This window comes from Lithobates pipiens, unplaced genomic scaffold (assembly GCF_037356315.1).
Source record: "Lithobates pipiens isolate NorthernLeopardFrog02 unplaced genomic scaffold, aLitPip1_a1.2 Scaffold_87, whole genome shotgun sequence".
In the NCBI taxonomy this organism is placed as follows: Eukaryota; Metazoa; Chordata; class Amphibia; order Anura; family Ranidae; genus Lithobates; species Lithobates pipiens.
In genome coordinates this window covers 963,697-975,770 of record NW_027507911.1, presented here as the reverse complement: position 1 = coordinate 975,770, position 12,074 = coordinate 963,697, and the positions used below count along the sequence as shown (strand labels likewise).

Here is a 12,074-nt window from a genome sequence, read left to right as displayed (position 1 = left end):
TTTGATGTAGGAATTTGATCTGAGCATGCGTGACACTTGGTCCAATCAAAATTCTCTACACATGATCGGAGTATGTCCGATCGAACCAGTTGGTCGGAAAATATTTCCAACAAGTTGGAAAATTGGGTCCGACAGATATTCCAACGGAATCAGTCCGATGCATACCACACACAGTCGGATTATCCGACAACACGGTCCGATAGGACACATTCCGACGGATTCTCCGACCGTGTGTACAAGGGCTTACACATGAATATTCTTTGATCTAAACCATTCCATTGTAGCTCTGGCTGGATGTTCCGGGTCGTTGTCCTGCTGGAAGGTGAACCTCCCCCCCCGGTCTCATGTCTTTTGCAGACTTTAACAGGTTTCTTCTAAGATTGTCCTGTATTTGGCTCCATCCATCTTCCCATCAACTCTGACCAGCTTCCCTGTCCCTGCTGAAGTAAAGAATCCCCACAATATGATGCTGCCACCACCATGATTCACGGTGGGGATGGTGTGTTCAGGGTGATGTGCAGTCTTAGTTTTCCGCCACACATAGCGTTTTACTTTTAGGCCAAAAAGTTAAGTTTTCGTCTTATCTGACCAGATCACCTTCTTCCACATGTTTGCTGTGTCCCCCACATGGCTTCTCACAAACTGCAACGTGACTTCTTATGGCTTTCTTCTTCCCACTCTTCCATAATGGCCATATTGTGGAGAGACGACTAATAGTTGTCCTGTGGACAGATTCTCCCACCTGGGGTGTGGATCTCTGTAGCTCCTCCAGAGTTACCATGGACCTCTCTTGGCTGCATCTCTGATGAATGCTCTCCTTGCCCGGCCGGCCAGTTTAGGTGGACGGCCATGTCTTGGTAGGTTTGCAGTTCTGCCATACTCTTTCCATTTTCTGATGATAAACTGAACAGTGCTTTGTGAAATGTTCAAAGCTTAGGATATTTTTTTATAACCCAACCCTGCTTTATACTTCTCCACAACTTTATGCCTGACCTGCCAGAAACCATGAATCAGACTGAGACAGAAGTACAGTTAAATCTCACTTGTTTAATAATAATAACAAAGGTAAACAAAGTAAACATAGTCAAAACATAGCCAGAGTTCAGGAACTGGAACAGAGAGTCAGACAAGCCAAAATGTCAGGGAGCCAGAGATGAGGTAGTAGAACAGCAAGCAGGATCTGGAGCCAGAAGGAATATCATCCAAGCAAGTCTTTAACAGGAACACAGGAGAGCGTCTCTAAAGATTTGATCAAGGCAAAGGCAGAGATCATCTGGGCTGGAAGGCTTAAGTAGGCAGGACTGACGAGCAGGATATCATCAACAGGTGAGTCACTGTGGAGAGAAAGGAGCTGGCAATTAGCCGACAGATGAGTGGCCAACTTTGAAAAGGAAGGGCTGAGCCCAGCCCTGACAGTACCCCCTCCTCAATGACCCCTCCACCTCAGAGGACCACCAGGCTTGAGGGGAAAATGTCTATGGAAATCACGGAGGAGAACAGGGGCAAGAGCGTTCCTCTAGACCATACCCTTTCCAATGCACCAGGTACTGTATGTGCCCATGGAATCTACAGGAGTCAACAAAGGACTGTACTTCATACTCCTCATGGTTCTCAACCTGTACAGGGTAAGGACGAGGCACCGAAGTGGCAAAGTGGTTGCTGACCAAAGGTTTTAATAAGGAGACATGAAATACATTCGAGATACGCATATTAGAAGGAAGGTCTAATGTGTAAGCCACTGGGTTAATCCTGCGAAGAATACGGAAAGGACTAATAAGGTGCGAACTTCAGAGAGGGAACACATCAGTGCCTGACCTCACAAATGTGCTTCTGGAAGAACATTCAAACATTCCCATAGACACCCTCCTAAACCTTGTGGACAGCCTTCCCAGAAGAGTTGAAGCTGTTACAGCTCCATAGTTCTGACTGTGACCAGGATACAGACCTGAAAAGATGCTATTATACTAGTAATGGTGGTGATCAGCGACTCCTAGTGGGACTGTGATAGTATGGTGGGAAATCTGACACTAACTGACACTGGCTTGGAGGGACACTCACTGACACTATCTGATGTCACTAGTAATGCTAATACAGTGATCAGTGATAATACTGTAGAGGTGACAGGGGTGATCAGGAGAGAAATTAAAGGGTTAACAAGTGTATGTGGGTTGATTTTACTGACTTACAGACTGGATGGCTTTTTTTCCTGAATTCAGCTCTTATGGGTAAGTGAAAATCAGGGAGAAAAGAAAAACAGCCAGATCTGCTTTGTGTCTACCAACCCACACTGGTCTGTGCTGAGATTGGCCACAGCAATCAGCAGGTTTACAGGCAAAACCATTGGCTGCAAGCCTGCTGTGTTGAACTCATGCTGTGTCCAACCAAAGCATGAGAGGCAAGGGGATGCACGCACTTGTAAACCAGGAAGTCCGGCATGACGTATGGGTACATCGCGGTGAGTAGGGAAGCTGCCAGCTTGTGGTAAAATTACTATTGGCAGGTTTTTACAAGCCGTCAACGTAAAACTATGTTTTTTCTTTAAACCAACACTGATCAAAGCAGATTTGATTTTTAGAATAATTGCAATAACGTGCAATATCTGTTTAAGGATTAAGATTTGCTTTAATGCAACTTTGTCCTAAAAATCTGTTTAATTACATTCATTTTGACCCAAGTATCTTCTGTCTCTCTGGGAGTGTCAGTAATGCCGGGTACACACGTAGTGGACTATCCGGCGGACTTAGTCTGGCGGACTTCCCGCCGGACTGTACGCCGGACTTTCTGAACGAGCTACTTGCCCAAAATGAAATGAACGGACTCGCCCACACACGCGGAGGAAAGTCCACAAATTTTGAGCGCGTCTCCAGGTAGCCGGGCCAACGAAGGAGGCGTCACCTGGTATGGACTTAAAGGGGAACCTGGTATGGACTTAAAGGGGAACACCTTCGCTGAAAAAACGGTGTGGGGGTCCCCCCTAGGTCCACATTAGACCCTTGTCCGAGCATGCTACCCGGCCGGCCAGGAAAGGGGGTGGGGACGAGCGAGCACCCCCCCTCCTGAGCCGTACCAGGCCGCGTGCCCTCAACATGGAGGGGTGCCATGAGGATGCTGGGACTGTGACATCTTAATAGGCGGGGACATCATCCGGTAATGTTCCTATATAAGTCGCCGCACGCCGCATCCCTGCCATTGTGAGCGGAGGCAGCGACGAGGCAACATCTGAAGAGAAGAAGAGAACAGAAGACGGCGACAGCGGCGACAGAAGATGGGGCCACCGCCTGTAAAAGAGCTAGAAGAAGGCGCGGTGGCCCGGCAAGACGAACCGAAGAGGGGGACAAGATCCCCGAAAAGGGGGACAAGACCCCCGTAGTCGGAAGAAGAGGGCGGCAGCGAAGAAGAAAGCCGGGCTCCCCTCGCTAGTAAAAGAGCTAGCAGGAGATAGCGGAGGAGTCCGGCGAGAAGACCCCCGAAGACCGACAGAAGACCCCCGGAGCTGTGCAATAAACTATTTTAACCCTTGTGTTTTGTGTTTTATTTTTACTTTTTTCCACAGGTGAATGGGTAGGGGTACATTGTACCCCATACTCATTCACATAGGGTGGGGGGCCGGTATCCAGGGGCCCCCTTATTAAAGGGGGCTCCCGGATTCCGATAAGCCCCCCGCCCGCAGACCCCGACAACCAATGGCCGGGGTTGTCAGGAAGAGGCCCTTGTCCTCATCAACATGGGGACAAGGTGCTTTGGGGTGGGGGGGCCGCGCACCCCCCCTTCCCCAAGGCACCCCCCCATGTTGAGGGCACGTGGCCTGGTACAGCTCAGGAGGTGGGGGCGCTCGCTAGTCCCCACCCCCTTTCCTGGCCGGCCGGGTAGCGTGCTCGGACAAGGGTCTGATGTGGACCTAGGGGGGGACCCTCTGCCGATTTTTCGGCGTAGGGATTCCCCTTTAAGTCCATACCAGGTGACGAGGCCAGCGACGCCCCCTTCGCTGGCCCTGGCTACCTGGAGACGCGCTCAAAATGAGCGGACTTTTCTCCTCGCGGAAAAAGTCCGCTCATTTCAAAAGTACGGCGGACTAGCACACACACGGCCGTATTGTCCGCTGAAAAGCAAGTCTGGCGGACAGATTGGAGTGCAAAAATACTTTCTAAGTCCGCCGGTCTTTTGGGTAAAAAAAGTCCGCCGGAGGCTACACACGGGGTGATTGTCCGCCGGACTTTTCCACCAGAATGTTTGATCGTGTGTATGAGGCATTAGAGGGAGACAGTCTACAAGTGAGCAGTCATTGCTGGCCTATTGTAATGGTAAGCTTTTAATAGTGTGTGAGCACTTTGTCATCAAAGAACTCCGAAATAAATGTGTATTTCTAAAATAGATAACAGAGGAAATGACTTACAGGTTTAGTTTTGAAATAAATAAATCACGTTGACCAAAAGAGATTTCTCTAATAGGAGGTCACATGCTACATTCAGTAATGCCGTGACAAAGTCCTCTCTTGTAATAATCATCTCCTTCTTTGTATGTTATATTCTGACTTTCTTCTAACTCAGATTTCATCAGAAAATGTCCCCCGGAATGGACTTTCGTGAATCGGAAATGTTATTTCTTCTCCACTGATAAGAAGACGAGAGAGGACAGCGAGCGATTCTGTGTGGAGAACGGATCTGTTCTGGCCACGGTGAGGAGTAAAGATTCCATACTGAAGGTAATTTGATTCCATTGACCGATGTCCTCCTCAGAAATCAGCCACAGCCTGGGTAGAAAATTCTGTCCCCTCTCTGAATATTGTAGAGAGTAATCTTTGCTCTCTGTGTGAAAGCAGTGTTCTCTCTGCAGAGGTCCAATGCTACCGAGTAACCCTCTACTGAGTCCGATTTGTAGTTCTTTAGTTGTGCTCCTGGCTAATTAGAGACCTCTAGGTCTGACCCAACGGGTGGCTTGTCAGTCCTCTGCAAAGAAGTAAAGAGATCATTAGAACATCAGTTCTTATAGTTTCAGGAACCAAAATCCCTTTCATCTGAGACATGTGAGATATGAGATATGAGATATGAGGGTGTGCATGCTGTTTTACTCTGACCTACCTTGAACCTCTACTCATGTCTGTAACAATACTATATACCATATTTATAAATATACATAGCATTATAGCGGAACTACATTTTACAGAATCAGACCCAGATTTGTTTTCATTTTACAGTAACAATCATACAATGGGTGGTATTGGGGTGATTATACTCGTGTGGTAGAGGCTTTCCAGTGAGTTCAGTCTACACCAGATGTTCTGTTTAAGGGTTTGATGGCCCACTTTTATTCACAATAATGACAAAGATAATCATTTGCCACACAGGTTCTTTCACATCAACATGAAGAATTAACTGAAAATGCCGAGCCTTCTAGTTCCCCTGTCAGCAGCACTTCTGCTTTTCTTACCAGTCCCTCTGACTGTGTAGTCCACCTCTCCTGGTTCTCTTGGATCACTCAGCCTTTAGTGGCAGCGCTACCTGCTGCATGGTTCTCCTGGCACTCCAATAGGAGCCCACTTATCACCTGGGATATGGCCTCCTGTCTCATTGTTGGGGGACTTCTGACTCCTGGTGGAGACCACCTGTCTTCTGACAACTGGCTGGGGCCCCCCTGGCCCCTGATGGAGACCTCCTGTCTCCCGACTCTTGGTGGGGGCAACTCTGACTCCTGACAGAGACCTCCTGTCTCCCGACTCCTGGCTGGGACCCCTCTGACCCCTGATGTAGACCTCCTGTCTCCCGACTCTTGGCGGGGGCAACTCTGACTCCTGACAGAGACCTCCTGTGTCCCGAATGCTGGCTGTGGCACCTCTGACCCCTGATGTAGACCTCCTGTCTCCCGACTCTTGGCGGGGGCAACTCTGACTCCTGACAGAGACCTCCTGTGTCCCGAATGCTGGCTGTGGCACCTCTGACCCCTTACAGGGACCTCCTGTTTCCTGACTCTGCCACTTCTGACCTCTAACAGAGACCTCCTGTCTCTCAACTCTTGGCGGGCACCTCTGACCCCTGACATAGACCTCCTGTCTCCCAAATCCTGCCTGTGGCACCTCTAAACCCTTAAGGATACCTCCTGTTTCCTGACTCCTGACTGTGGCACTTCTGACCTCTGATGGAGACCATCTGTCTCCCAAATCCTGGCTAGGGCACCTCTGAGCCCAGACGGAGACCTCCTGTCTCCAATCGGGGAGGCCTGAGCTGACCTCAGGCTTGGCTTATAGGATCTATCAATCCTAGTGCCATCATTCAGATAATACAGGACCATCTAAAATATTGTATTTTTTGGGTGGTGATATATAACAGTGTCTTATGAGTCCTATGGGTCAAAGATTCTTCAGCCTCAACGAGCCCAATTATGAATGGGCATACATTATCTACTACCACTTGGAAATCTGTAAGGGTCATTATTATTATTGATATTATTTTATGATGTGTTTCAGTGTCACATGCAAAGTCAGTTCTGGGTTGGATTACAGCAGAGGATTACATGGACTGGAAACGTTGCAGTGACTCAGTGGTTCTGGTCTGATAACACAACAGAGTGAGTATCCTTCCCAGAACCGTAGAATTTACACATAATGTATACAGGGTTATATAGGTCTTTCCATGCTGTATTGCAGCATATAGTGCTTGGCATCTACCGACACAGAAAAATAATGGTGATCCCTCTTCTCTCTAGGCTGTCTCTACAAAACACGCCAACTACACAGTGTGTGAAAATGGGACAAACTCTCGTGTTATCTCCGTGTACCGATCTCCTTCCCTGGATCTGTGAGAGTAAACCCAGCAAATCCTACTTACTGGACAAAGCCAACGCCTGCTAGTGGTGGAAAGAATCATTCACTGCAAGATCTACAATGTACAAATAATATGGAGGCTTTCTCTACTTGATACCATATCCATTGTTATATTGATGAAGGATAACATCTGAAGACTTCCAATTTACTCTTGTCAACCATTTCCAAGTAAAAGCCTTGTTTTTCATTTCTTGCAGAGTTTAGCATTATTCTTTCAGCTATGTGAATATTCTTTCCTCCTCCAATAACCATAATTTCTCTCCAGAACCTTTGTAGCAGCTCCAGATTCTCACCTCGTTTCCTCTGGTGATCTGTAGCTGTATACAAAGTTTTAGATCTGACTGACCACAAATGTCAGGACTGGGATCTGAACCCACAACCCCTGCTTCATCCAGCCGGAGCTCTTCTTGCAGAGCCACCTGAGAAAAAAAGAAAAAAAACGCTCTGTCTGGTCTTTAGGACAACCCTGCATTGTGCCTTGTTTATGGTGAACCTTAGGCTCCTCCCATGAACTTCCTATAGTATTTAAGCCATGCCTTGGCACTTCCTTTTTGCCACATTATTGTGCTCTCTTTAGCCAATATCTTGCTCTTGTCACTCCTGCTGCCATCCATATCTTCCCTACTACTCATTACTGACCTTGGCTTGTTCCTTGACTATACTTCCACTCAATCCCAACCTGAAACCATTTGCTACCAACCTTTGGCTTGTTTACTGATTAGGCTTCCTCTTGATCCCAACCTGCTTTTTCTGCTACTGGACTCTGGCTTGCTCATCTCCTGGTGGGGCGATCCTGAGGATTGCAGCCAGGTACACACAGCAAAATCTATCTCCGCCATCAGAAGCTCCTGTGAATACCAGTTAGTGCTTAGACCCTGTACCTCGGGTGAGCCTGAGTCATCCACCAGGATGACCTGCTTGTGTACTTATCCAGCTGGTCCATGAGAGCCTCTCCACTGTTTTATTTTAATCCCCAACCTAGCATCTAACCCTTAAGCTTCGTACACACGATTGGATTTTCCGCAGAAAAAAACCTCAGACTTTTGTCCGAAGGCGTGTGCCTGGATTTTGTCTTGCAAAATCTTACAACTGGCAAGGAATTGTTGGCCAACAAACACGAATGTGGTCACGTACTATGTGGTTTTTCAGCTCTTTAGCACCACCCTTTGGACTCCTTCTGCTAATTTAATTTTAGTAGAAGTTTGGTGAGTGTTGATTCGCGCTTTTCAGTTAACACTTTTCAGTTAACGCTTTACAGTTCACGCTTTTCATTTAGCACTTTTCAATTCGTTTCTGAACGGCCGTTCGGCAACCAGCCATGTTGCGGAATCGGAGGAGATAATGTGTTATTTATTATTAGCCTTGGAGTTATTGCTTTGAACCAAGTCCAGGAACAGGAACAGGAGGAGGAGGATTTCTTGGAAGAAAATTAGGTTGCTTTATTAATCGTGACCAATTATGTCATATGCCTTTGCTGCGGGAGCTCCAGGAGAATAATCCGGATGATTTTCGAAATTATCTCCGGATGACGGACCCCTGCTTATACCAACTCTTGGCGTTAGTGACCCCCTATATTAAGAAGCAGGATACATGCATGAGGCTTTTATTTTATTTTGTGATTGAATAATGATGATCTGATTTGGTATATTTTCTATATTTTTGGATGCATAGAATACACTTTTTTGTTAAGTTCTATTGGCAGCTAGCATGTCTAATTTTATTTGTTTTCTTTTTTTTAATGCAAAATAAAAAATATTGTGTAGAATAATACTTGGCTTTTGTGTGTTTTACTTCAAATGACAGTTTGGGAGTAGGCAGTTACATTTAAAAAAAATGCAATGTAAAATTAACGAGGGACACCAACATAGTTGTATCTTTGATTTTAAAAACGACAGGATAATGGTGTTGTGGTAAAAAAAAACAAAAACAAAAAAAAGCATAATAATATTATTCTTTATCACTAGAAAAAAAAAAAACTTAGAAAATTTGTTTGCAATAGCTCCATCAGTATCACCAGCAAATCAGCTTCGAATGTTAATTCTCCATTACGAATGCTAATTTACAAGACTGACCACTTCCGGCTCTTCCTAGCTTCCAAGAATGCGCATTTGTACTTTGGACTTTTATCTGATGGACACACGCTCGGAAAATCCGACAACGGACATTTGTCCGCGGAAAATTTTAAAGCCTGCCATCCAACATTTGTCCGTGGAAAATCCGACAACAATTGTCCAATGAAGCGAACAAACGGTCGGATTTTCCGCTAAACAGCCTGTCATCACACATTTCCCGTCAGAAAATCGGATCGTGTGTACGCGTTTTTCAGCGGATCTACAGCCCCCCTTCCCCATTTGTTTTTTGAATGCCTATCTTGATGCAAGTTGTGACCATTTCAGATGCTCACCCACCCAGTGACCCACATTCTGCCCTCCGCTCACTCCCACGCCACCATCTTTTTATGTGAGGTGATCCGGAGGCCCGCCAGCTCTTCTAGGTTTAGTCATGGGGCCTCATGATGATGCACTGCTAGGCCCACCCCCCTCCTCTTTTATCAGTGATGCACTATGCACTATACAACGGCATCTCTCAGTTCAGCTGCCCCGTGAGACTATCGCGGGTATGCCCGCAGCGATCGAGTCCGCGGGACCCGCGACCGGACTCACGGGGGTCCTGACCGGCATGCAAGAGCTTTGCCGGAAGCGCGCTCGCGATGGCAGGGCGGTATTTAAAATTGGACGTACCTGTACACCAAAATGCCTGCCCGTGCCATTCTGCCGACATACATCGGTGTGCGCCGGTCGGGAACCGGTTAAATATAGGAGACATAAAAAATAAATTTGAAGATATCGAAAGAGCTCTGAATTAGGACGTTTTTGACTTTCACATAAGTCAGGGAAAGTTTTGAATGTAGTAGAGGATGCTGGTTCACAGAGTTGAGTTGGATTAGTGGAGGTCCATGCTTTAAAAGATTTAGGGGAAGACCATGCAGGATAGAAAAGTGCCCATACGGCAGTCCCGCACGCACACAAACAGCGATCGTTCCACACATGTGAGATATCACTGTGGGTGGCAGATCATGGGCAGTAATTCTAGCACTAGACCTCCTTTATATATCCAAGGGGGTAACTTGCAAAGGCTTTAAAAACATCGCCTATGGATAGTACAATTTACATTTAAAGCATACCATGTTTGGTATCTATTTACTGGGCGTACCATCATCTTTTATATTTTACAAAACAATTGGGTTATGTATTGTGGGGTTTTTTTTTGCATTCAGATTCAAAAAGTGTATTTTTTTGTGTTTGAAAAAAACGCCGTTCAAATACTATGTGACATAAATACTTGCAACCCCACCAATTTATTCTCTAGGGCCTCTGCTTTAAAAAAAAAATTATAAAACGTTTGGGGTTTTTCTAGTAAAAAAATATGGATTGTTACATGTAAACAAAAAATGCTAGAAAAGACTTGAAAATTAATAGTTTTGAGTTTTTGTTTTTGTTTTTGTTTTTGTTTTTTATAATTCATTTATATACACAGTAGTACCTTGGATTACGAGCATGATCCATTCCAGAAGAATGCTTGGAATCCAAAGCACTCGTATATCAAAGCGAAACTCATATAATTCGTTCCAGTGTCACTGTGTCAGGGCTGGGCTCCTATCTCTCCACACTGACTCACCTGTTGATGATATCTTGCTCGTCAGTCCTGCCTACTTAAGCCGTCCAGTCCAGAGGAGCTCTGCCTTCACCTTGGTCAACATCACAGAAACTCCTGCAATCTTGTTCAAGACTTGCTTTGCTGACATCCCTTCTGGCTCCAGATCCTGCTTGCTGTTCCACTACATTGAATCCCTGACTTCTGGCTTGGCTGACTATCCATTCCGGTTACTGAACTTTGGCTATGTTTTGACTACGTTTGTTCTTTTTACCTTTATTATTAAAGAAGTGTAATTTAAAGGGATTGTAAAGTAAATTTTTTTATTTTTTTAAAATAACAAACATGTCATACTTACCTCCACTGTGCAGCTCGTTTTGCACAGAGTGGCCCCGAACCTGCTCTTCTGGTGTCCCTCGGCGGCTGTCTCGGCTTCCTCCCGCAGGTGCTTCTCACGTTCATGCGAGCTCCCTCGCATTGGTGAGAAGCACCTGCGGGCGCGCTCCCGTGATACAGCCGGCGGCTATAGCCGCTCGCTGTATCACAAGGCCCCGCCCCCAGTGCGCTGCGTCATTGGATGTGATTGACCTTGCTTTCAATCCATCCACTCCAGCCAATCGGCGGCCAGGCTGAGCAGCGAAGAGGACGGCGGGGGCGAGCGCGGGATTTTCGAGGGGTCAGGTAAGTAAAATGGGGGGACTGGGGGCGCCGGCAGTGTGAGATGTTTTTTCACCTTAATGCATAGAATGCATTAAGGTGAAAAAACATTTACCTTTACAACCCCTTTAACCTGTACTTCTGTCTCCGTCTGATTTCATGGTTTCTGACACACTACACGAGTATGCAGTACCGCATGTGGTCAGAGGTGGGGGGGGGGGCACGGGAGACACTTGGAAACACTTGGAGAAGCTCAGAGACCACTCAGAGACACTTGGGAACGGAGTGTTTCAGAGTCTGTCTGAGTGGCTCCGAGCGTCACCGGCGCCCCCCTCTGGTACTGCACACCCCAGAGGCTTGAATCCTTGCAAAACAACACTCGCAAACCATGTCAGGATTTAAATAAGAAACAGCTCGTATTGCGAAACGCTCGTAAACCACGTTACTCGCAATCCAAGGTTTTACTGTCTTTACACGGTGCAATATGGAGAAAGGCAGAATATTCTATTTAAATTTTACCTTTTGTTACAAACAAAAAATTCTCATGTCTATAGAAATAGAAATAGGATATATAAATTTAATAAAATTTAGAAATATTTTTGACTACAAACCACAGCCGTGTTTTATAAGCACAGCTTGTTTTATATTTATGGGAACCACAGGATGTAATATGTTGGTTTCCCCGGCTGCATGAAAGACGTTCCCGTATACTGTGACTTTTGTATCCACTCCGCCCACAAAGGGCTGAATTTTTTTAGAATTTCCATATTGTATTACATGACTTGAAGCCACAACACAGAAATAGGACATTATTCTGCTCCATCCCATACAATACAGACAGAGGAGCGATGGCGGAGGAGGTCTTCTATGCCAAACTCAACCTCAGCTGCCCAGATCCCCCCCGGAGGGCCAAAAATGAAACCCCCAAACCAGCAGGTATGTTCCT

The 12,074-nt window shown here is 46.2% G+C and overlaps 1 long non-coding RNA gene across 1 annotated transcript; it reads left to right on the top strand.

The window, feature by feature from the left end:
* Nucleotides 1–4,573: 4,573 nt before the first annotated feature.
* LOC143973624 (uncharacterized) lies at nucleotides 4,574–6,987 on the top strand. The gene is made up of 3 exons (XR_013272101.1): nucleotides 4,574–4,702; nucleotides 6,461–6,561; nucleotides 6,700–6,987. It is a non-coding gene; the product is annotated as an uncharacterized LOC143973624 (long non-coding RNA).
* Nucleotides 6,988–12,074: the final 5,087 nt, after the last annotated feature.